Source organism: Culex pipiens, chromosome 1, assembly GCF_016801865.2.
Source record: "Culex pipiens pallens isolate TS chromosome 1, TS_CPP_V2, whole genome shotgun sequence".
Lineage (NCBI taxonomy): Eukaryota > Metazoa > Arthropoda > Insecta > Diptera > Culicidae > Culex > Culex pipiens.
The window spans coordinates 55803737-55825792 of record NC_068937.1 but is presented as its reverse complement, the minus strand read 5'-3'; the positions used below and the strand labels follow the sequence as shown (position 1 = coordinate 55825792).

Below are 22056 nucleotides of genomic sequence, written 5' to 3'. Positions count from 1 at the left end.
GACGGAAACGGCAACGAAAATCCTGCGCGAGGACCGCGACGCACACCGTTCAAATTCTCCAACTCAACTGTCAAACATCCCGAAACCGCCCGGATCGAAACACACACACAATCGGGGGGACAACAAAGACGGAAACGGCAACGAAAATCCTGCGCGAGGACCGCGACGCACACCGTTCAAATTCCGTTTTTAAAGTTCCAAGATTCCCGTTTATCTGTTGTTTGATTAATCAAGAGATGGCTCAATCTTAGACAGCCGGCTGTGGAAAGATAAAGCCAACACCGTATTAATTTAAAGAGTGATTTTGTATTCTTTGTTTGTTTTTCGGATTAAATGAGCTAAATTGCAATTATGAGAGAAATTAAATCGCGAGATGAAACAAAATCGATCCGACGTAAACGCGTTGCGATTCGTATTCAATTTTTCATTTGAGAGCAATAATGATGAAACAGATTTCCCGACCAGCGAAACGCGACAAACTGAAACCAACCTTGCGACGGTAATGTTTGAATAATTTGTACGCGCAACGAAATGCTCCCAAAGTCCACTCTCGATTTTTTATGTATCTGTAAGCTGAAATCATTTTGTAACAAAGCAATAACATTAATAAAATATAAACAGATACACTCGCACAAACATTCTCAATTAAGCCGAAACAACAGAAAAATCTTTCTCAACACCCACAACTTGACTTCACCCAAACATGGCACCGCTCCCCTAATTAAAAGTTATCTAGACAAGTTGTTTCGGCTCAATTTTAACCTCTCACCCACACACGCATAATCATTCACACATTTCAAAATAATGTTCTTATTGGAACTTGCTCACCCGCGTCTGCATGCAGCTGTCTCAAACGTCATCCGCAGGTCCGTCGGCCGCAAGGCCGCAAGACCCGGAAGAAACTTTGATCTCGAGCGTCGATCCTGGAGTACATCAATGTAATCCCACGTCCTCTTTCACGACGGATGTTGCAGCTGACGCAGCACCCAAAGCGTTAACGGGTGAGCAGGCAGCTCCGTCTCACTTCTGCCAACACCAATCGGCCCACTTCCGTCTGAACCGCTCTCAACTTTCCACCCTCACGCCCCCGCACCATCACACCAAATACACACTACTTCCCTTCCTCTGTACATAGTCCGCCAAATCCACGATCAAAAGCTCTTCAGCAGCCTGCTACGATTTGCCTCGGAAAAGGAACTCCGTGAGCACGCACACAATAACACGATTCCTCTTTTAACAAATATCGAGCCATGTTGGTCATCGGCGAACCAAAAAAAGCACAAACACTTATACACCGCTCTCCTCTCTTCTGTGCTCACTGAGAGAGAAAACCACCGAAAATGGCCGGATTTCTAATTTTGTTGTGCAGTACAAAATTAAAATCGATGAAACAACACTTATTATGCCCAAAAATGCTAAAAAATCACTATATGCGGATAGCCCGCCACTTCTTCGACAATTAGATGCACTTTTCCGATCCACAACATTTCAAAAACACCCGAAACCGGCCGAAAAATTCGCGACGATAAAAAACAGCGTCCGCACCGTCGCCATTACTTTCTCTCCCTCCTGTTTCTTTTGGAGGAATTTTATGGTCGATTTAATGTATTTGGCATAATTGTAGGTATTGAAAAGAACGTTCTCCGAAAACTCATACCCTAGATCCCTATAATTTTTCTGGATTTTTACTAAGACTCGTATTTTAGAGATTTGTAGCTCGAAATCGTGAAGAGATAGAAATTTGGTGGTGACAAAGGGCCTTTTGTGTAAAATTGGGCGCCCGTTTTGATGGGGTACTCAAAAGTAAAAAAATCATCAAAAAACGTTAAAAAATAGTTTTAAATCGCTACCATTTCCCGTTACTCAACTGTCAAAAATCGTGAGACATGTCATTTTATGGGAAATTTATTTTACTTTTCGAATCTGCAGTAACCCAGAGAGGTCATTTTTTCATATACATAGAACAATTAAATTCCAGGGAAGTTGTTGTCTTCTTACTCCAAAGTTGTCATACTTACGGACCCAATTCTGCAACAATCTGATTGTAAATAGAGTCAAACTTGGATATAGAGTGGCAGTGCGTGGCCGAATGGTTACGCTGTCCGCTTTGTAAGCGGATGATTCTGGGTTCGATTCCCATCTGCTGCAACCTTCCATCGGATGAGGAAGTAAAATGTCGGTCCAGGCCTTGGTTGTTAGGCCGTTAAGTCATTCCAGGTGTAGGAGTCGTCTCCATGCCATAAGTACAAACAACACACCAAACCAAGCCTACTCCGGTGGAATCGCTGGCGGCGGTTGGACTTGCAATCCGAAGGTCGTCAGTTCAAACACTGGGGTGGAAGGTTCCTTGGAGTAGAAAGAGGTTTGGGTGCTTTCCCCATTCAAGCCTTCGGACTCCTAGGTTCGAGCAGAAACTTGCAATAGAGACCACAAAAGACCCGGGGGTCGTTAATGTGAATGGTTTGATTGGATATAAACTATTTCCTAGATTGTAATTTAGGGGATGAATTAAAAATCATATCAATAGTTCCCGTAATTTCAAAGATACTCAATTGTCTGTAACAAAAGTTTTTGTGCATAAGCTCTGATTGATGTGCTCCGTAAAAATTACACGTATAACTTTGCAGGGTTACTTTTTACAGTGCATAGATCTTCTACAAAGTTTTTGAGTAAACAGTATTCAGAAAACAAATTTATAGACCCAAAGCCACCATGACTTTGTTATATCCTCTCAAACAAGTTTATTTAGCATTTATATGGTAAACCATTGACATTTAGTTGAATTATTTTTTTTCAAAATCAAGTTTGGATAAGTTTCATTTAGAATATACCTTGGAATATACTAAGTAATACATATTTTCTAGCTTAATTAGAAGTTGGTTTATATCTCGATTTAAAAGTTACACTGTTTAATCCTTCATTCTATAATTATAAATGATTTTGATTCTATCTTTCCACAGTCGGCTGTCTAAGATTAAACCATTTCATTTAAAATTTAACAACCAATTAACAGGAAATGTCTCATCCGCCGCATCCGATTGCTTGCCTTGAGAATAATATATAATACCTTTCAACAAACACTATGATTTGGGTCGCATCATCATCTTCTATGATGAATCCTGACCAAACACCCTATCCTACTAACAAATTTTCAGGTTTCTGGCCCTTGTGAGGTGTAAGCACAGGGCAAACCAGCTGCCCTAGTAGCAACCTGCACTAACTAACATTCCCGTCCCGTATAATCGAGATCTACAAACTGACATGGCGGGCGCCGTTGGTGGCCAATGACTGTTACCTATTCGCAAATGATCTAGTTTTAGCATTCATGGTGTTTTTACCATTTTGGCGCATTCATACATGCTGTTGATAAGGGAAACACCACGGAATCGTCGAAGCCTATGATCATTAGTGCTGAAAGGATATTACGGTTCTTTTTAGCAACGGAGGGGCAACCATGGGTGGTCTCTGATGCTCAAGCTCATGCTTAATTAGAAGTTGGTTTATTTAAGATTTAGTTTTTGATTTAAATAATTGGGTCTTTTCAAAATATTCAAAAAAATTCCTACTTTTCGTAAATTTTCAGAAAATTTGCTTATTTGGTTGAATGGTGCCCTGGGAAATTTAAATTTAAATTTTTATTGGGTATTAAAAGTTTTGGTTAGACAAAACTGTTGTTTATTACAACTAAACAAGATCAAACTTGTTTTGCAATGCATACACCCACAGTTGGGAAGCGCCATCCGAGAGAATAAGGAACACAATCTGGTAGTATAAAGGCGTTCATTTTCAGAACAGTTCATCAATCAAAAAATAAAATAGAAATAGTGCTTTATCGACCTTTGACATATCAAACCGCGCCTTTGCCGTATCGGCCACCAAAGTTCGATGAAAATGAGATGGTAAATTTGCCATATAAGCCACTCAATGTGATGAACTTTTTCAATGAACAAATGAACACAATTTCGTGGTGGTTCACCCGCGAGAGGTTTATTCTTTCATTTATTTTTGGTAGAGTTATTCTCTCGGCTTTCTACTGTGAATGCAGGTATTAAAAGTCTGTTTTACATATTTATTTTACATAATTCATCACTTTAGTTCTTAGGTAGATAATTTCATGTTATGATCATTTGTATGCCAATTTAGAAATATATTTCAAATTAAAAGGGTGTACATCAACCAAGGAAGTTGTTGTTTTCTTATTCCGAATTTGTCAATCTTACGGACCCAATCCTGCAAGATTCTGTTTGTAAAAATAGTCAAACTTTGTTGTCAATAACTTTGAAGGCAGTAATTAAGGGGATGATTAAAAAAACATAACGATAGTTTTGAAGATACTAAAATGTCTGTAACAGAAATCTGGGTACAAAAGCTATGGTTGATGTTTACCGTTTGTATAAAAGAAAGTACTTCAATTTTAACATATGATTTTCAAGGTTATTTTGAAATGAATCACGTCCGGTGATATTTGAGTTGTATTGTTAAACATAACATTTTGGTGGATTTTCTGGAAACATTTCATCGCACAAATATAATGGCACATGTCAATCTGAAGTTTGACGAAAGAGTGCCAAACTTTTCACTGAGGTCGATTATCCGAAGTTTGGTTATCCGATGGTGAGCATGGAACTTCAGATACCTATTCGAATCATGAACAAAAAACAATCGTGGAATCTCCCAAGGATTTCTAATAAGTCACAATTGAGACAAAAAAGTGCCGTCTTGTTGGTCTACAGGGCTAAACTTAACGTTGTGAAATGTTTGTTATAGAAAAATTATAAAACTATGATAAAAACTGCAATTGGCTAAAAAAACCGTAGACTTTTAGTCCATGATATTCCAAAACTTTTGACCTAAAAGAGTATGGGTATTGGAAGCTGTTACACAAAGATATTAAGATTTTAAAAATATTTATTTTAAACAGTAATTTGCAAAAGCCGTGACAAAAAGTCAAATTAATCGCAGATGTTTATGGTGCATTTTGAAGGGCTTCAAAAGACCTTTTGAATGTAATAAAAAGGGTTGGAATTGATTAGGTTTTGCGAATATGCGAGCAATTTTAAGATTGTTTATGATTTTTGAACCTCAAACTTCAAAGCACGTTTTTGTTGTGTAGGGCCCATATTTGGCATGAGTTCATCTCATGTATAGACAAACAAACCCTGAAAGTTTCATCCAAATCGGAGCACCTCGATACGACCTGTTTCACATCGGTGAAAAACTCGCTCTTAAGTTAAAATTTAAACTTTCTGAATAAGAAGATTAGAGATGCATTGGTTTATTCAAACTTGAACACCGAATATTAAATTTAACATCCAATGACAAAAATAATTTCGAATTAGTTGATTAGCTGATTAGTTTATATAATTTTGCTTCGATATTCATAAGCCTAAAATTTCCCGGGAGTCTCGACCAAATTTCCCGGGAATCGAGAGGTCCAAAATTGGTCGATTTCCGGGAAATTTTTCCCGGGAATTCCCGCTCATCACCCTCTAGTTGGAATTGATTAGGTTTTGCGAAAATGCGAGCAATTTTAAGATTGTTTATGATTTTTGAACCTCAAACTTCAAAGCACGTTTTTGTCGTGTAGAGCTCATATTTAGTATGAATTCATCTCATGTTTAGACAAACAAACGCTGAAAGATTCATCCAAATCGGAGCACCTCGATACGGCCTCTAAAACAAACCGGCCAAAATCTACTAAAAACGGCCTCTTAATCACTAAAGAAGGTATCGGACTATAACAAACAAACTCACTCACACACACACGCCTACTTTGTTTATTTGCAGCCTGCATACAATTTGCTTTGTTTGCGAGTTTGGCAAACTGTAAAACACAAAAAGTGCGAGTTTGTTTGTTTGCCATAGTCTAATACCTGCGTAAGCTTAGATATGACAAATAAAGTTTAAACAATATGTGTAACAACTGGATTGGTTTTTCGTAAAAAAAATTGTCACCTGTTTTTTAAATGTTTTTTTTTTTTCATAAAATTATTTTTATTAGGTCCTTTTCGGTACTGGGACCTGGTTAGGACCGAGTTGGCTTTTGTAATTACATTTGACTTAATAATTACAGAGGATCTTGTGTGTAAATGTTAGTGGGAGGGGAGCCGATTACCCGCGGCCTACTCGGGGTTAGTAGGAAAGGGATTGATGTTGAAGACAAGGCGTGGGTTTTTTAAATGTTCGGTTGTTTTGGCAGAATATTTAACAAATATTTGAGAAAACCAAATGAAATTTTTCAGGTATTAGATTTTTATTTTATCATTTTCATATTAAATCTACTGATTGTACACATCTAAGATTAAGTCTAATTTACCTTAGAACGATGACACAGAGTGTCTGAGAAACTCGTTAACCCGACGCATCAACACCTTCGCACCATATCTCCTGGTTGGCTGACGGTGACAGTTCTCATTTTCTCATCTCCGATTGCTCATTGCGAATTGAATTATCCCGGCTGTCCTGACTGTGTCACTCCCATGCAACTTGGATTCCAATTGCTGAGGCATTCCACGGGAGAAGGATTTATCCGTCCCCGGGGAACCATTCCGATTAAATTGTTGTGTCAATTCGATTTGACTCCTTTCCTTCTTCAGTTCCAGATATAGCGAGAAAAAAATAGATCAGCTAGAGCGGAAATACTTTATTGCCAGCACACCGGGTAAGGATTGTGGGGGCCCTCATTGCTGCTTAACGCACGTGATGTGCTTATTTACGACCGGTTGATAAGGACATTTGCCGGAGCAATTAACCCACCACCCCACGGGGGGTGGGTGGTCGGTAGTCAGTCAGTCAGGGGGCAATAAATTTCCACTCAGCGCTAACCGGAAAAGACGTTTCGACCCCAGCTGCTGAACGGTGGTGGTGGTGGTGGTGGGTTTGCTCACATATCAACGGGAAGGATGGTGGCACCTTTCCCGGAAGCAGGTGATAAGAAGAGAAATGGTCAATTTATTTAATTTCCTACCCATTATTGGTAAATGGTTGGAAAATTGTTGGCCAATCTGTTAGCATTCTGGGCAGGAAGTAAATCGTGGTGTTGAATCGTATCAACAAAGAGCATGATTTGTTTCAGTTGAATCTTTAATAACCCTCTAACTTGACATTAAAATAAAAAATGTCATCGGCATCATTAAAAATTAATGTGACATTGACTGATAAAATTGTTTGTGATAAATATTTTCAACTTTTTCTGATAATTTTTATTGCTTGGCCCACCAGTAGTTAATATTTTTTTGGAATGATTACACGGAGAAAAAAAAAGTTCCCAAAATCGTGAACAAGCATTCAGGAATATGGGAACCACGAACAAATTGTTAAAATCCCATGGTACGGTTTTGAAAAACGTACTACACGGCGTGTTTTCTAGAACAACCTAAACAGGAAAAAATAGTCATCGCTACTTTCAAATGTGTCTTATAGGAAATTTTCTCAGCTTTCCAATGCTTCTAAGAGCGAAATGTTTCATCGAGAAATTTCTGAGATATCCTAATTTTAAGTTTTTTGTTATAAATCCCTTCATCATTTATTAAATACTTTTTAATAACAGTTCTGGAAACTAGTCAAATGATGTGTTTTATATGTTATTTACTCATCAAAATGTGCAAACATTTTTTAACTGAGTTTTGAATTTGTGGGATTTATTCAGTAATTAAAATCATAAAACCGTATTCAAATAATTTTTTTACTAGAATTAATAGATTATTACATAATTGTATCACGTGCCTGCTATGATTTAACTCATATAACCAAACTTTTGCAGCTTTTAGATTTTTAAGAGTATTATTGCATTTTTATGAATAAATATGATATTTCCTTAAACAAACATTAACCAGGAACACAGACACAAAACATGATACAAAATCGAAAATGTACTACAAATTACTGTTGCATGCTTCAAAAGTCATGAGTATAAGGTAAATATATTTTTAAATGTTTTACTGTTGAAAATGCCTTTGATAGTAGCAATACAATTAGTGAGTTTCAACTAGGAATGTTGAAAACACCTTCACAAACATTTTTTTTGTTGAAACAAAAATCAAACGGAAGCCTCCATTACAAGCTATTTGAACAAAAATCAAGATACTTGTAAAACGGTTTTTAAAACAGATAAGACTTCTATAACATTGCTGCAACTTAAAAAAAAAAACCTATCATACTCATGAAAAGTATTTCCCCTGAAACTCTACACAGTAATTTGTTGTTCAATTTCGAGTAAATAACATGTTTTGGAATGCAACTGCTTAATGTTGGTTAAGGAAATATGATATTTATTCATAAAAATCTTTTTGAGTATCCTTAACAATTTCAAACATGCACAAATTTTGGTAGTTTCAGCTAAATCCAAGCTTAATCAGAGCAGACGGCTGATATTTTTACACACAATTATGTAATAATCTATCAATTGTTGTAAACATATTTTTTAATACGGTTTTCTGATTTCGTTTTCTGAATAAATCCTGCATATTCAAAAACTCGGTTAAAACTCAATTTTAAAAATGTTTAGCTATTTGAAACCTTTTAAATAGTTGTTTCTTGTCTTATTTTGAGTAAATTTCACATAAAACGCATCTTTTGACAAGTTTCCTGAACTGTTGATATAGTGTTTCCAAAAAATGATGAAGGGATTTAAAACAAATAAAGATATCTCAGAAATTTCTCGATGAAACATTTCGCTCTTAGAAGCATTGGAAAGCTGAGAAAAATTCCTATAAGACACATTTGAAAGAAGCGATGACTATTTTTTCTCCTTAAGGTTTCCAAGAAAACACGCCGTGACTACCCAAGTAACCACAAGCACTAAATCAAAACTCTAAATTCACTCTAAATAAACATTCCCGATGCTATGGCACTTTAAATAGTCTTTCCAAATGTTTCGAAACATTTGTAGCTTGAAACATTATTACTTACCGTATAATGACATATAGAACAGCCAATTAAAGTTTCGAAGCATTTAGCACAACAATGTTTCGAAGCATTAGTGGTAAGCTTTATATATCACTGTAGAGTAAGCTTTTAATTTTGACATTTCTTAAAATGTTTCAAAACACTAACTTAACACTAGTGAGGGCAATAAAAGTTTGGCAGTATTTCGTGATATGTTTATGTTTGCTGCAGGTAAAATCGTTCGGCGCACGGTTCAGCGTCTATAAAAATGTGAGTCAATTATACTTAGTTTAACTGGGCTTAGTATTAAACTATTCTTTTTTCCAGAACAGCTCCTTATCGTCGCAAGATACAATTTTCTAGTTACGATGGCTTCCTGCAAAAACAAAACTAGAAAGGAGGAGTTTTCGCTCTACGCCAGCTTCAACGACACTTTCGTCCACGTCACGGATCTTTCGGGCAAAGAAACAACGTCACCGGCAACATGAACGCCAAGGCCGATCGTGACGAGGCCTCGCCCTACGCCGCTTTGTTGGCTGCTCAGGACGTCGCCGATAAGTGCAAGTCGCTCGGAATCACGCTGCGTGCCACCGGCGGAAACCGCACCAAGACCCCGGGACCGGGTGCTCAGTCGACGCACCGTGCTCTGTCCTGTTCGTCAAATAATTTTGGTGATTTAGTGCTATTAGTATAAACATAAATAAATGCTCTGTTTTGATCTGGCAAGTGTTTCAGTTTTTCCTGAAGTTGTTCCTCAAGGGAGACTTAGTCGGCAAAAATCATCTGAATAAACTTATTTCAGGACGGACGAGACGGTTGGCGCAGGGCATCTAGGTGAAACATCTCAGAGTACAAGCAGTTTAGAATTTCGAAAGCAAAGCAACACAGCAAAAAAAAACAAACAAACTTTCAAAATCGTCATCCCAGCGTAAAAGCACTCTCCCAAGAGAGAGAAAGAGCTGCGCAAAGCTTTTTGATTTTTCTATTTTTGTTCTGTCGGTAAAGTAGTATTTTGACGTTTTACCGCTGTATAACTTTATATCAACTCTAGACTTCACCACTCAATTTTACCTCCATGCGTATAAAGTGAATATAAAGTTTCAAGACTCTATAGACCTAGGGGTCGGACAGAACGGTCAATACATTATCGATGCATTAAAATACTTTGTTAACAGATCGACATTTCGTCAATATATTAACGCGATCCCACCATGACCTTTAGAACCTTGGCGAGTTGAAATGTCATATTAAAATCAAAACAAAACAAATTTCTAGTTCACGGTTTCACGAAGTCGTTCCAGAAAAAATATAAAATACCGGAGAAACGGTGTCAGCGACTTCCAAACCGTTGGAAACATCCGGGGAAGGTGGTGTCGATGCCGGGAACGTAACCCTTCGCATCCGCCGCAAAAGTGCAGTGTGGGAAATGAAGGGTTTTTGGAAACATCGGAAAGTTGCTTGAACAACGACAGTGTGGTGTCTAATCGGTTGCGAATCGAACCGCACATTTGTGTTGTACGCCGGTCCCGGCCTAGATTTCCGGATGCTTAAACGGTCGACCTGGGGCAGCAAACACGAATTCCGTTGAAAAATCAAGCATCGCGGCAGATATTCCATTTCTTGCGAGTTTGTTTGGACAGCTACGTACTGTGTACTCCACGGAATCTTCCATCCCAGGGTTCGAACTGACGACCTTTGAATGACGATTCCAACCGCCGCCAGCGATTCCACCGGAGCAGGCTTGGTTTGGTGTGTTGTTTGTTCTAATACGGGGGAGACGACTCTTACACCTAGAATGACTTAACGGCCTAACAACAACTAAGGCCGGGACCGACGTTTTAATTCCCCATCCGACGGAAGGCTGGAGCATTCGGCCACGCCTGCTGCCTGGGATGTCGAGTCCGAATTGCCAGGACATCTCGGTGTTGAAGATGCACTTCGTTGGCGAGATCGCAGAAAGCATTCTGGTGCTCAAGTTTGGCTTCTTCTTCGGGGTCTCTCAAGCTACCAAATTGCCAAATCCGGCTGGTACACGGACTGGAAGCAGGTCGGCTGCATTGGCGAACGAAACATTCAACTCAAGTCCCAGCACGGTCGCATTCCCCGAGAATCTGGTCTTCCTAGCCGAGCTCGTCGAAAAGCGAAATCACCTCAAGCTGAACGAATCATCGTCTTGGCGCGGTCTTGGCAAGAACCGGCAGTGACTGAATGTTTCAAAAATTCTTAAAATTGCTCGAATTATCTAGGATAAATGCACTAACATAGATAGACGGAATGCATCTTTTAATCTTAACAAAATAAAAATCTTGGTGATGGTGGCTGGGGGGCGGGGAGGGTGGTTTGTTTGGGCTTTGTTTTGATTAGTTTAATCGATATAAAAAAATATAACACATATACGATCAGCAGTCTCGTCTCGCAAATTGCGGATTCGCGGGGTGATGCATGCATTTCTAGGACTTTTACAGCAGCACAAAGTCGCTGATGTTCTTCTTCAGCTGGCACAGACCCTTTGCGAGTTTGTTGAACACCTAGGAACTTCATCAGCTGGTCGTTAGCTTTGCTGGAGGAAGAGGGCTGAAGACGACGGTGAACAGCGGCCGGAAGCCGGACGGAATTCTGGAATCATCGGCGTCGGCGGCGGCCGTCTTTGGCGATTCGATGCGTTCCTCCAGCCGTTGCATCCAGAAAACGTCTAGCCGGAAGTTCTATAGTTCATGCCGAGATTGCCACCGAACCAAAAGAGAACCTGCTTCGCGGCATCGTAAAAGATCTGGTGCATCTGTGGATACAATCAAAATGAGTTGATGTTCAGGTCCAAGGTCCCTTGTCACAGTCTATCGCATCCGTACCGTCATTCTCCGGAATCAGACTGGTCAGCTGGGCACCATAGTCTTCGCTACGCTTGCTGCCAAAGATGTACTGTTTGTAGCCAAAGATGTACATCGAGTTCACTTTCATGATGGAACAGCATCAAGTGCGTCCAGCGACTTGGTACTCTGCACGTATGGACTGGCGACGGATGGGTGGCAGCAGTCGCCCTGGATGTGGTTCCACGTTTTGGTGCTGATGTGGTACGAGAACATTCTCAAGTACTTGTAGTCTCCGGTGGTTTCCTCCACATCCGCCGTACAGGTAGATAGTGTGGTCAGCAGAACGATGATCAGCTATTGAACACCTCGTCGACTCGACCGCGGTTCGTGCTCCGGCGTCAACCCACCGATTTCCTCCTGCAGTGGGTTTCTCTTCGGGACACTTGTTGAGGTCGTAATTTCCACCGGAGAGGTGGCACCTGTGAAATCATTAAACAAATTGTGAAGATTAAATGCTTTTCCAGCAATCTAAAATAATTATAAAACATAACTTACCTGTTGTTGAGCACGAGTCAAAAAAACACATGTTTTTGTTTATAAAAAATAAGCTGTCAAATTTACCCGAGGTCTAAACTACACGGTGGGAACGCCGGCTCAACTTTTCGTTAAAGTATTGACGAAAATATCAAAACCGTCGTCAATAGATTGACGAATTGTTAACACATTAATTCTGTCCAACCCCTAGCTATAGACAAACTTTATATGTTGATATAGAGGGGATTTAAAGTTACCTTATACAGTCCCGCGGTTACTTGGGGCGGAAACCGCACCAAGACCCCGGGACCGGGTGCTCAGTCGACGCACCGTGCTCTGTCCTGTTCGTCAAATAATTTTGGTGATTTAGTGCTATTAGTATAAACATAAATAAATGCTCTGTTTTGATCTGGCAAGTGTTTCAGTTTTTCCTGAAGTTGTTCCTCAAGGGAGACTTAGTCGGCAAAAATCATCTGAATAAACATATTTCAGGACGGACGAGACGGTTGGCGCAGGGCATCTAGGTGAAACATCTCAGAGTACAAGCAGTTTAGAATTTCGAAAGCAAAGCAACACAGCAAAAAAAAAAAACAAACAAACTTTCAAAATCGTCATCCCAGCGTAAAAGCACTCTCCCAAGAGAGAGAAAGAGCTGCGCAAAGCTTTTTGATTTTTCTATTTTTGTTCTGTCGGTAAAGTAGTATTTTGACGTTTTACCGCTGTATAACTTTATATCAACTCTAGACTTCGCCACTCAATTTTACCTCCATGCGTATAAAGTGAATATAAAGTTTCAAGACTCTATAGACAAACTTTATATGTTGATATAGAGGGGATTTAAAGTTACCTTATACAGTCCCGCGGTTACTTGGGTATGGCATTTGAACACTTGGTTCGTGGTTTCCATATTCATGGACGCTTGTTCACGATTTTGGGAACTCTTTTTTCTCCGTGTTAACTGCCCACCATTGAAAAAACGGCTAATATCCACTTTTGGCAAAAACGAGATATTAGCACCAGGTGGTAGAGGATGTTCCAACGCATCTTCTGGAACTTGAATTTTACTGAAATAGTGTTTAGACTTGGCTGCCGATGCGAAAAACCAAACGGCTAATATGCCACTCTTATGGGAAATTGCCTTGACGGAGATTTTGTGACAAACACTAAAACGCGTTTTTCTCGGAATACTTGATTTGGCATAATAGCCGAATTTTCAATTATGGGCAGTTAAGGAGATATGATAAAATACAAACAATATAATAAAATTATAAAAACAACATTAGTATACGAAAATATAGTACTGATGATATAGTGTGATGAAATTATGCTGTTTCGTTGAATAAGAAAGAATGGTTTTCAGAGGAGTGAAAAATGCAAAAATTTCAATTTGGAATTGTATTTCAATTTACAGTCAATGAAAAAATATAAAATTTTGTCAATTTATGGAATCTTTTAAAAACATTTTGATTCAGATCTTGTGAATTTAAGTGTTTACACAAAGTTTAAAATGTTTCAAATACGGGATGCAGTTAAACAAAGTTTTGTTCAAAACAATATTTCTATCATTTTTATGTTAAATAATTGTGTAAATTAACAGACTTCAAACTGAAGGGTTAATTATTCCCAATTTTACGTTAAACATTGTTCACTCCTCCCTAAAAACAAAAAAGTTGTAAATACCTGCAATTATGCATTCAATTGCATTGTTCAATCATTATTGCCCTCCTAAAACAACCACTCAACATTGAACGGCGTTTGTTCGACAAACAATAACATTTCCCATTCCTGAGGACAAAAAAAAATCATCAGAATAAAAATTTCCCCTCCCCGCCATGTTTTAACATTTCTCAGGTCATTGTTTTCATTTCCATTTCATTTGATTCTATTTCGGCTCCTTAAAACTCAGAAGCGTGCTGTGCGCGCCAATTGCAAGTGAAAAAATCCATAAAATTTCAAGAGCCAAGAAAACAATAATTAGCATAGATGGATGTAATTTCATTTGCTCATTTTTTTTTCTTGTTTGGTTCTTTCTCTTAAGGAACGTCACTCATTCCGCGCCCCTGTTGCCAAAGATCCAAGGTGGAAATCTGGCGGTTTAATTTAGATGGGGTGAGTAAAACGAGAAGAATTTTACCAGCATCCCAGCTTGACTTACCTATTCGACTTAGGACGGTTCTCGGGATTTTTTTTCTGGTTCTGTTGATGGTTCTTTTTGTTTTTGTTTGCTTGGCTCTCCCTTCTGTTTGGTTTGGTGTGGTGCTGCTACTAATTTGATGAAAATTACAAGGAAAATAAAAATCATAATATGCAAATTCTTGGTTGGATTCCCTTTTGAGACTTTTTGCTGTTGTTTTATTCGTTTTTTTTTTGGAAATGGAATGAGAGACAAATGATTGAAAGGACGATGATTGAAATTTTTGTAAGATTTTTGAAGGATGAGAAGAAACTCAACCTTGGTTCAGTTTCAGTTCCGTTTCAGTTCAGTTTCAGTTCAGTTTCAGTTCAGTTTCAGTTCAGTATCAGTTCAGTTTCAGTTCAGTTTCAGTTCAGTTTCAGTTCAGTTTCAGTTCAGTTTCAGTTCAGTTTCAGTTCAGTTTCAGTTCAGTTTCAGTTCAGTTTCAGTTCAGTTTCAGTTCAGTTTCAGTTCAGTTTCAGTTCAGTTTCAGTTCAGTTTCAGTTCAGTTTCAGTTCAGTTTCAGTTCAGTTTCAGTTCAGTTTCAGTTCAGTTTCAGTTCAGTTTCAGTTCAGTTTCAGTTCAGTTTCAGTTCAGTTTCAGTTCAGTTTCAGTTCAGTTTCAGTTCAGTTTCAGTTCAGTTTCAGTTCAGTTTCAGTTCAGTTTCAGTTCAGTTTCAGTTCAGTTTCAGTTCAGTTTCAGTTCAGTTTCAGTTCAGTTTCAGTTCAGTTTCAGTTCAGTTTCAGTTCAGTTACAGTTCAGTTTCAGTTCAGTTTCAGTTCAGTTTCAGTTCAGTTTCAGTTCAGTTTCAGTTCAGTTTCAGTTCAGTTTCAGTTCAGTTTCAGTTCAGTTTCAGTTCAGTTTCAGTTCAGTTTCAGTTCAGTTTCAGTTCAGTTTCAGTTCAGTTTCAGTTCAGTTTCAGTTCAGTTTCAGTTCAGTTTCAGTTCAGTTTCAGTTCAGTTTCAGTTCAGTTTCAGTTCAGTTTCAGTTCAGTTTCAGTTCAGTTTCAGTTCAGTTTCAGTTCAGTTTCAGTTCAGTTTCAGTTCAGTTTCAGTTCAGTTTCAGTTCAGTTTCAGTTCAGTTTCAGTTCAGTTTCAGTTCAGTTTCAGTTCAGTTTCAGTACAGTTTCAGTTCAGTTTCAGTTCAGTTTCAGTTCAGTTTCAGTTCAGTTTCAGTTCAGTTTCAGTTCAGTTTCAGTTCAGTTTCAGTTCAATTTCAGTTCAGTTTCAGTTCAGTTTCAGTTCAGTTTCAGTTCAGTTTCAGTTCAGTTTCAGTTCAGTTTCAGTTCAGTTTCAGTTCAGTTTCAGTTCAGTTTCAGTTCTGTTGTATCCGAGGGTGGCGGAGGCAAGGCGGGACGGATGGCAGCAAAGATTAACAAGCAACTAACTATTAATACATTTATTAAACTAGGTTTTAAGTACAGAGAATAGTTTGCACGTTGTTGCTCTTCTTGTTGTTGATGGTGGAATGACGGATGTTGTTGTTGGTTGCGCGGCAGCTCAGCTGTCAGCGCGCACGACCAGGGTGGTGCAGAACAGGTGACGCCAATCCTGGCGCGCAGTGTTGCCAAGATATGACAGCTCTCCCCTCCGTTGTGGTGAACTTCTGGTTCCGCTCATCCGGTAGAAGCTTCCGTAGGATGACGTCGGTAGTACGACCGCAGGTACCGGGAACGTCCGGTGTAAGTTCGTATCCGAATTCTTGAAGGTGCCGGGCAGTCCGGCGGAAGTTGTTCTCCGAGCAGTAGCAGGTGCTGGGCACGTCCAGCGGTTGTTGCTCCTTGAGCAGTGCGAAGTTGCTGGGCACATCCAGCGCAGGTTCGCTCCACGAGCGGTTGGAGATTGGTTGGCGCAGCTGCCTCTCCGCAGAAAGAATTACCGGGCACGTCCGGCAGAAGTTGCTCCATGAGCCCTTGAAGGGTTTCGTATATCCTTCGCAGTTGCTGGGCACGTCCAGCGCAGGTTCGCTCCGTGAGCGGTTGAAGGTTAACTTCGCAAATTGCTGGGCAAGTCCAGCGCAGATTGCTCCTCGAGCGTTTGGAGATGGCGCAGCTGCCACTCCGCAGAATGCTGGGAACGTCCAGCGGAAGTTGCTCCTAGAGCAGTTGAAGGTGGCGTAGATGCCGCTTCGCAGTTGCTGGGAAGATCCAGCGTAAGTTGCTCCTAGAGCAGTTGGAGTAGGCGCAGGTGCCCCTCCGCAGATTGGTCCTGCTGACCGCACGCAAGTGTCTCTTCGAATCGTTAACGTATTGGCGCAATGTGAGAAGATCACCCCAGAGATCACATTGGACGCCGTCTTCCTCAACACGTTCAGAATCGCATCGCAGAAACTTACCAGGTACGAACTGGTCGTAACGGATGTCTGGCGTGGAAAGTAGTTTGCATTTTCCCACAGCTGCAGCATGGCCGCCGAGTTCCGCATCTTCTCGACGCGCACAATCCGTGTCGCCCCGTAGCAGACCGCATGCTCCTTGGCGAGTTGTGTAGTTTCCCTCCGGTTTGAAGCTTGGTTTGTGCACTCGCTCGATTTGATGATTCGAAGTTCCGGGCTTGAACTTCTCGTGTCGGATGTTGTCCCGCTTGACCGCCTCCGCAACCTTGATGATCCGAAACGACACTTGCAGCCGTTTGACCCAACGATCGAATTTCGTTGCGGCCGGGTCGAAAGGTTCGAACGTTAACGTTGATGGCGCAGCAGGCGCCGCATTTTCCCCCTCCAGCACCATCGCACTTTCAGGTTCCGCAAAGTCCGTATTTCCCTTGCGAATCCACTACCTCGTCGCCAACTGTTGTATCCGAGGGTGGCGGAGGCAAGGCGGGACGGATGGCAGCAAAGATTAACAAGCAACTAACTATTAATACATTTATTAAACTAGGTTTTAAGTACAGAGAATAGTTTGCACGTTGTTGCTCTTCTTGTTGTTGATGGTGGAATGACGGATGTTGTTGTTGGTTGCGCGGCAGCTCAGCTGTCAGCGCGCACGACCAGGGTGGTGCAGAACAGGTGACGCCAATCCTGGCGCGCAGTGTTGCCAAGATATGACAAGTTCAGTTTCAGTTCAGTTTCAGTTCAGTTTCAGTTCAGTTTCAGTTCAGTTTAAGACACCGTCTGAATGCTTATCCACACAATTTTGCCATCGTCTTTCCTCGAAATCCTAGCATTATAGTTCGGTAATTAATCAGAAGGAAATGTCTTCGATCAGCACAAACAACCTTCCCCTCCTGAAATTTGCAGACCGGGCCCAAAAACTTGGCACTTTTTGAAGAAACATCCGACTGATTACATGTTTACAGTTTCTTCTGACAACGTTTGCAAAATCAGTCTGATGCTGCTCTTCCCTTTTCCTACAGAAGATTTCCCACTGCCGATAACTCTTTTTCAAAGTGTTTGTGTCTGTGTGTTATAGTAGTTTTTCTGCAAGCGTTTGCTGATTTTGCTCCTCGGCAGAGAGATCTGCTTCAGATAACAACCCTGTCTGCTGCTAGTTAGCAACAGCTCCGGTTTTTAGCGAGCAAATCCTGTCCAAAGTTCAGCTTGTTTAAATATCAATATTCGCCGGCTGGATTCCACTTGGGACGGAAAGGAGCAGATTTCCAAAAGTCTTCTAACTGTGTAGAATGTGGAAGAAAATTTGAACTTTGAATTTCTCAGTGCAACCAGCAGCGTTTCGCAGAGTTTTCCACTGATCATCAAAGGAAACTGGAAAAAGCGCAAAATCTGCACTGAGATCCGTGGAAAACTGAAGTCTCTTTGTTGGCAGGAAGGAAAGGGGGAAGGAAATTTGCAAATGAATCAATTTCCTACCGTAGGCAACTCTTTTCCGCTCGTTGGTGCCGGTATCTGCCGGCAGCTTCCGGCTTCGATTGCAGAGAGGACGATTCGCTTCCGGCGGGGGGAAAATGTTAAAGAGGTATTTTTTAACAGTGATTTGTCTTCCGGGGGAAAGGGCTAATATTGAATTTATTTGATGGTGTTTATAATTAGCTGATACCTTTATTAAAATGTCAAGCCTGATTCTTCAAACTCGTTCTTTGTCTTAGTTTTGTTTCTGACAAAAATTAAAAAAAAGAATAGATTCGTTAAAATATGTTTTCTACATGTTCACGTCTTTTTATGTTCTGTGGTATCAAATAGCTTATAGTCCCCCCTTTGAACCAAAAATCATGAATAGAAATATATTAAATCATTTTATATTGTAGCAGAAATCCAAATCCAATTCCAATTCCAATTCCAATTTCCAATTTCCAATTTCCAATTTCCAATTTCCAATTTCCAATTTCAAATTTCCAATTTCCAATTTCCAATTTCCAATTTCCAATTTCCAATTTCCAATTTCCAATTTCCAATTTCCAATTTCCAATTTCCAATTTCCAATTTCCAATTTCCAATTTCCAATTTCCAATTTCCAATTTCCAATTTTCAATTTCCAATTTCCAATTTCCAATTTCCAATTTCCAATTTCCAATTTCCAATTTCCAATTTCCAATTTCCAATTTCCAATTTCCAATTTCCAATTTCCAATTTCCAATTTCCAATTTCCAATTTCCAATTTCCAATTTTCAATTTCCAATTTCCAATTTCCAATTTCCAATTTTCAATTTTCAATTTTCAATTTTCATTTCCAATTTCCAATTTCCAATTTCCAATTTCCAGTTTCCAATTTCCAATTTCCAATTTCAAATTTTCAATTTCCAATTTCCAATTTCCAATTTCCAATTTCCAATTTCCAATTTCCCATTTCCAATTTCCAATTTCCAATTTCTAATTTCAAATTTTCAATTTTCAATTTCCAATTTCCAATTTCCAATTTCCAATTTCTAATTTCCAATTTCCAAAAACAAAACAAATTAGGTTTTCTTACATTCACTTGTTTGAATCAAAACAGAACATTTCTTGAAGTGGCTGTTTTACCACCAAAGAAGAGAATATGTTCCTTATCTGTGATTCCCCAAAATTCAACTTTAACAATTTTGCCAAGCTCTTCACTGAAATTCCCCCGCTTCCCCGCGTTCACTTCACGTGATGTGTAATTTTATAATGAGCATACCAAATCGCACCCAAAATGTTGTAGCACGTAGTTTTCGTGCCATCGTCGGCGTCCTTTTTTCAGCTGGGGATGAAAAATCCTGCAAGGGAGCAGCTTGACTACATCAAGTCATTACACCAATTTAAAAAGTCTCGGGCGTTTTTCTCAAGCTGCTTGTTGTTGTTACAACATACACTGTACAAGTGATTAGGAGGAATTTTTACAGGTTTTTTTTTCTTTCTTGAGCTTGTTACTCAGGTATCAGGAAGGACTAATTAGAATGCTTGACACGATTCTTGGCTGTTTCTTGCTCGTCGTCGTCGTCGGCAACGTTTTGCGGTACAAGTTTACATTTATGAATTCGAGTAGAATTAAATATTTAAAGGATTCCGGGACACTTTTTTTTCGCAGCGAAATTTTCAACCAACTTTTCGGTTATGTGAGTCACATTCCGCTGTGCGTCCCAGAGAGTTGGTTGACACAATGGAAGAAAGCTGACTTTGAGCTGGGGTTGGCAGCAAATGGACTTCTCTATTCACAGAAATCAACGTCCGCTGCCGGGTGGAGTTCCGCTGGGTGAGCACCGACAGGAAAAGTGGAAGATCTGGTGGACGACTCTGAAAAGGACTCTCTCGCCGGGGCGAAGAAAACATATAGATGCAAATTAAATTTCCCCTTCAGCAAGCGGCATCTTACGGGTGTTCAAAAATTGAGGGTCCAGAACTTGACGACAGCGCAGCGCCGTCTTTCAAAGAGTTCCATTCATACATATGTGAATAAATAAATAGATTTATGCTTCGGGTGAAAAGCCGTAACAATTTCTATTCATTTGTCCCGGGCGAAACTCATTGAAATTTATGATTTTGACGACAAATCTGGTGGTGAACCCAAAATGTGCCAATATGCAAACCTGCTGCTTTCAAATTTGGACATGTCTCGGTCGAGGTTTTTGGGACGAACTGAAGTTTCTGACCGGAACCGGGTCGGTTTGGCTGGAATTACTGGCTGTCGGCATCCATTGGAACGACAAATCGATGCAAATGTTGTGACAGGCAGGGTTATTAAAGGAGCATGTTTGAAACCGGATTATGGAGATTTTTGGATTCTTTAGGTTGATTGGAGGTCGAGTGTCGAGTGTTTTGTATCTTGAAATATTTTTGTGAAATGTAAAACTAAACTGAAACTGAACTGAAATTGAACTGAAACTGAAACTGAACTGAAACTGAAATGAACTGAAACTGAACTGAAACTGAACTGAAACTGAAATGAACTGAAACTGAACTGAAATTGAACTGAAACTGAACTGAAACTGAACTGAAACTGAACTGAAACTGAACTGAAACTGAACTGAAACTGAACTGAAACTGAACTGAAACTGAACTGAAACTGAACTGAAACTGAACTGAAACTGAACTGAAACTGAACTGAAACTGAACTGAAACTGAACTGAAACTGAACTGAAACTGAACTGAAACTGAACTGAAACTGAACTGAAACTGAACTGAAACTGAACTGAAACTGAACTGAAACTGAACTGAAACTGAACTGAAACTGAACTGAAACTGAACTGAAACTGAACTGAAACTGAACTGAAACTGAACTGAAACTGAACTGAAACTGAACTGAAACTGAACTGAAACTGAACTGAAACTGAACTGAAACTGAAAATCTTTGTTTTTCTTTTTTTTTTCAATTGCTGGCACGTAAGGTAATACTCCGGAATAAATCTGAAACTTGTCGCTCGAGCTTCATCCCTCTGATTCACGGTTATGTGAAACTCTTTTTTGTGTAACAGCAGCAGCAATCACGTTTAATCGAATCCTGCTGCTGTGAATCCCTGCAAGAAGTCTGTCAATGGCGATAAAACACGATAATCCAATCGTCAATCGACACGGCGGCAAAGACGAAAAAAGTCCTCGTGCTCCGCTCACTCCAATCACCATCAAATTCGTTCCGAGGACCATCATTTCGCAAGCTGCAAAAATCCTTTTGCCGTACATCGACTCACCCCATCCCTTTTTGAAGTGAATTCGATTTGGATGCTGCATTTGGAATTCGGCAAAAGGTAAGAAGGTGTACTAATAATAAGACAAATCCTGGCCCCACACAGCGATGTCGGTTCGGTTCCGGTCGATGTGGTTCCGGAACGCTCATCCGAGAACCAATAAAAGACGCACAATTTGTGAGGCAGAAGACTCGAATCAATTTTCAATGTTCCGAGGAGAGAGAACCGTACCATCTCAGGATCTTCAAATGGGAAAGGCAGGTATTTGTGTAGTTTAATGTAGGATGAAATTCGATTATTGCTGATGCCTGGGGAACGTTGAGAAGACTCAACTGAATGCTGTAGCAAGATGTGGGAGTCTTTGTTCTTCTCTCTTGTGAAAGTTGATACGATGATGGGAACTATTTCCTAGCATTTCAACCCTTTACTCGAAGACTTGGAATGACTATCGCCAATTGAATGTTGAATGATTGAACTGTTACAAATCTCTCTAGAAGAACTTTTTGTTAAAAAGTAGTTTAAAGCATTTACAATAACCATTTTGCAGAGTGCAGTCCGTTTCGCGGTGCCTGTCCGTCGGGACGCATTTTTTTTTTCGCGTTCCGGTTTCGTCGATCGTCGT

The 22056-nt window shown here is 39.9% G+C and overlaps 1 pseudogene; it reads left to right on the top strand.

Moving 5' to 3' along the window:
- Positions 1–9073: 9073 nt before the first annotated feature.
- LOC120417771 (40S ribosomal protein S14-like) lies at positions 9074–12754 on the top strand (annotated as a pseudogene).
- The last annotated feature ends 9302 nt before the right edge of the window (positions 12755–22056 follow it).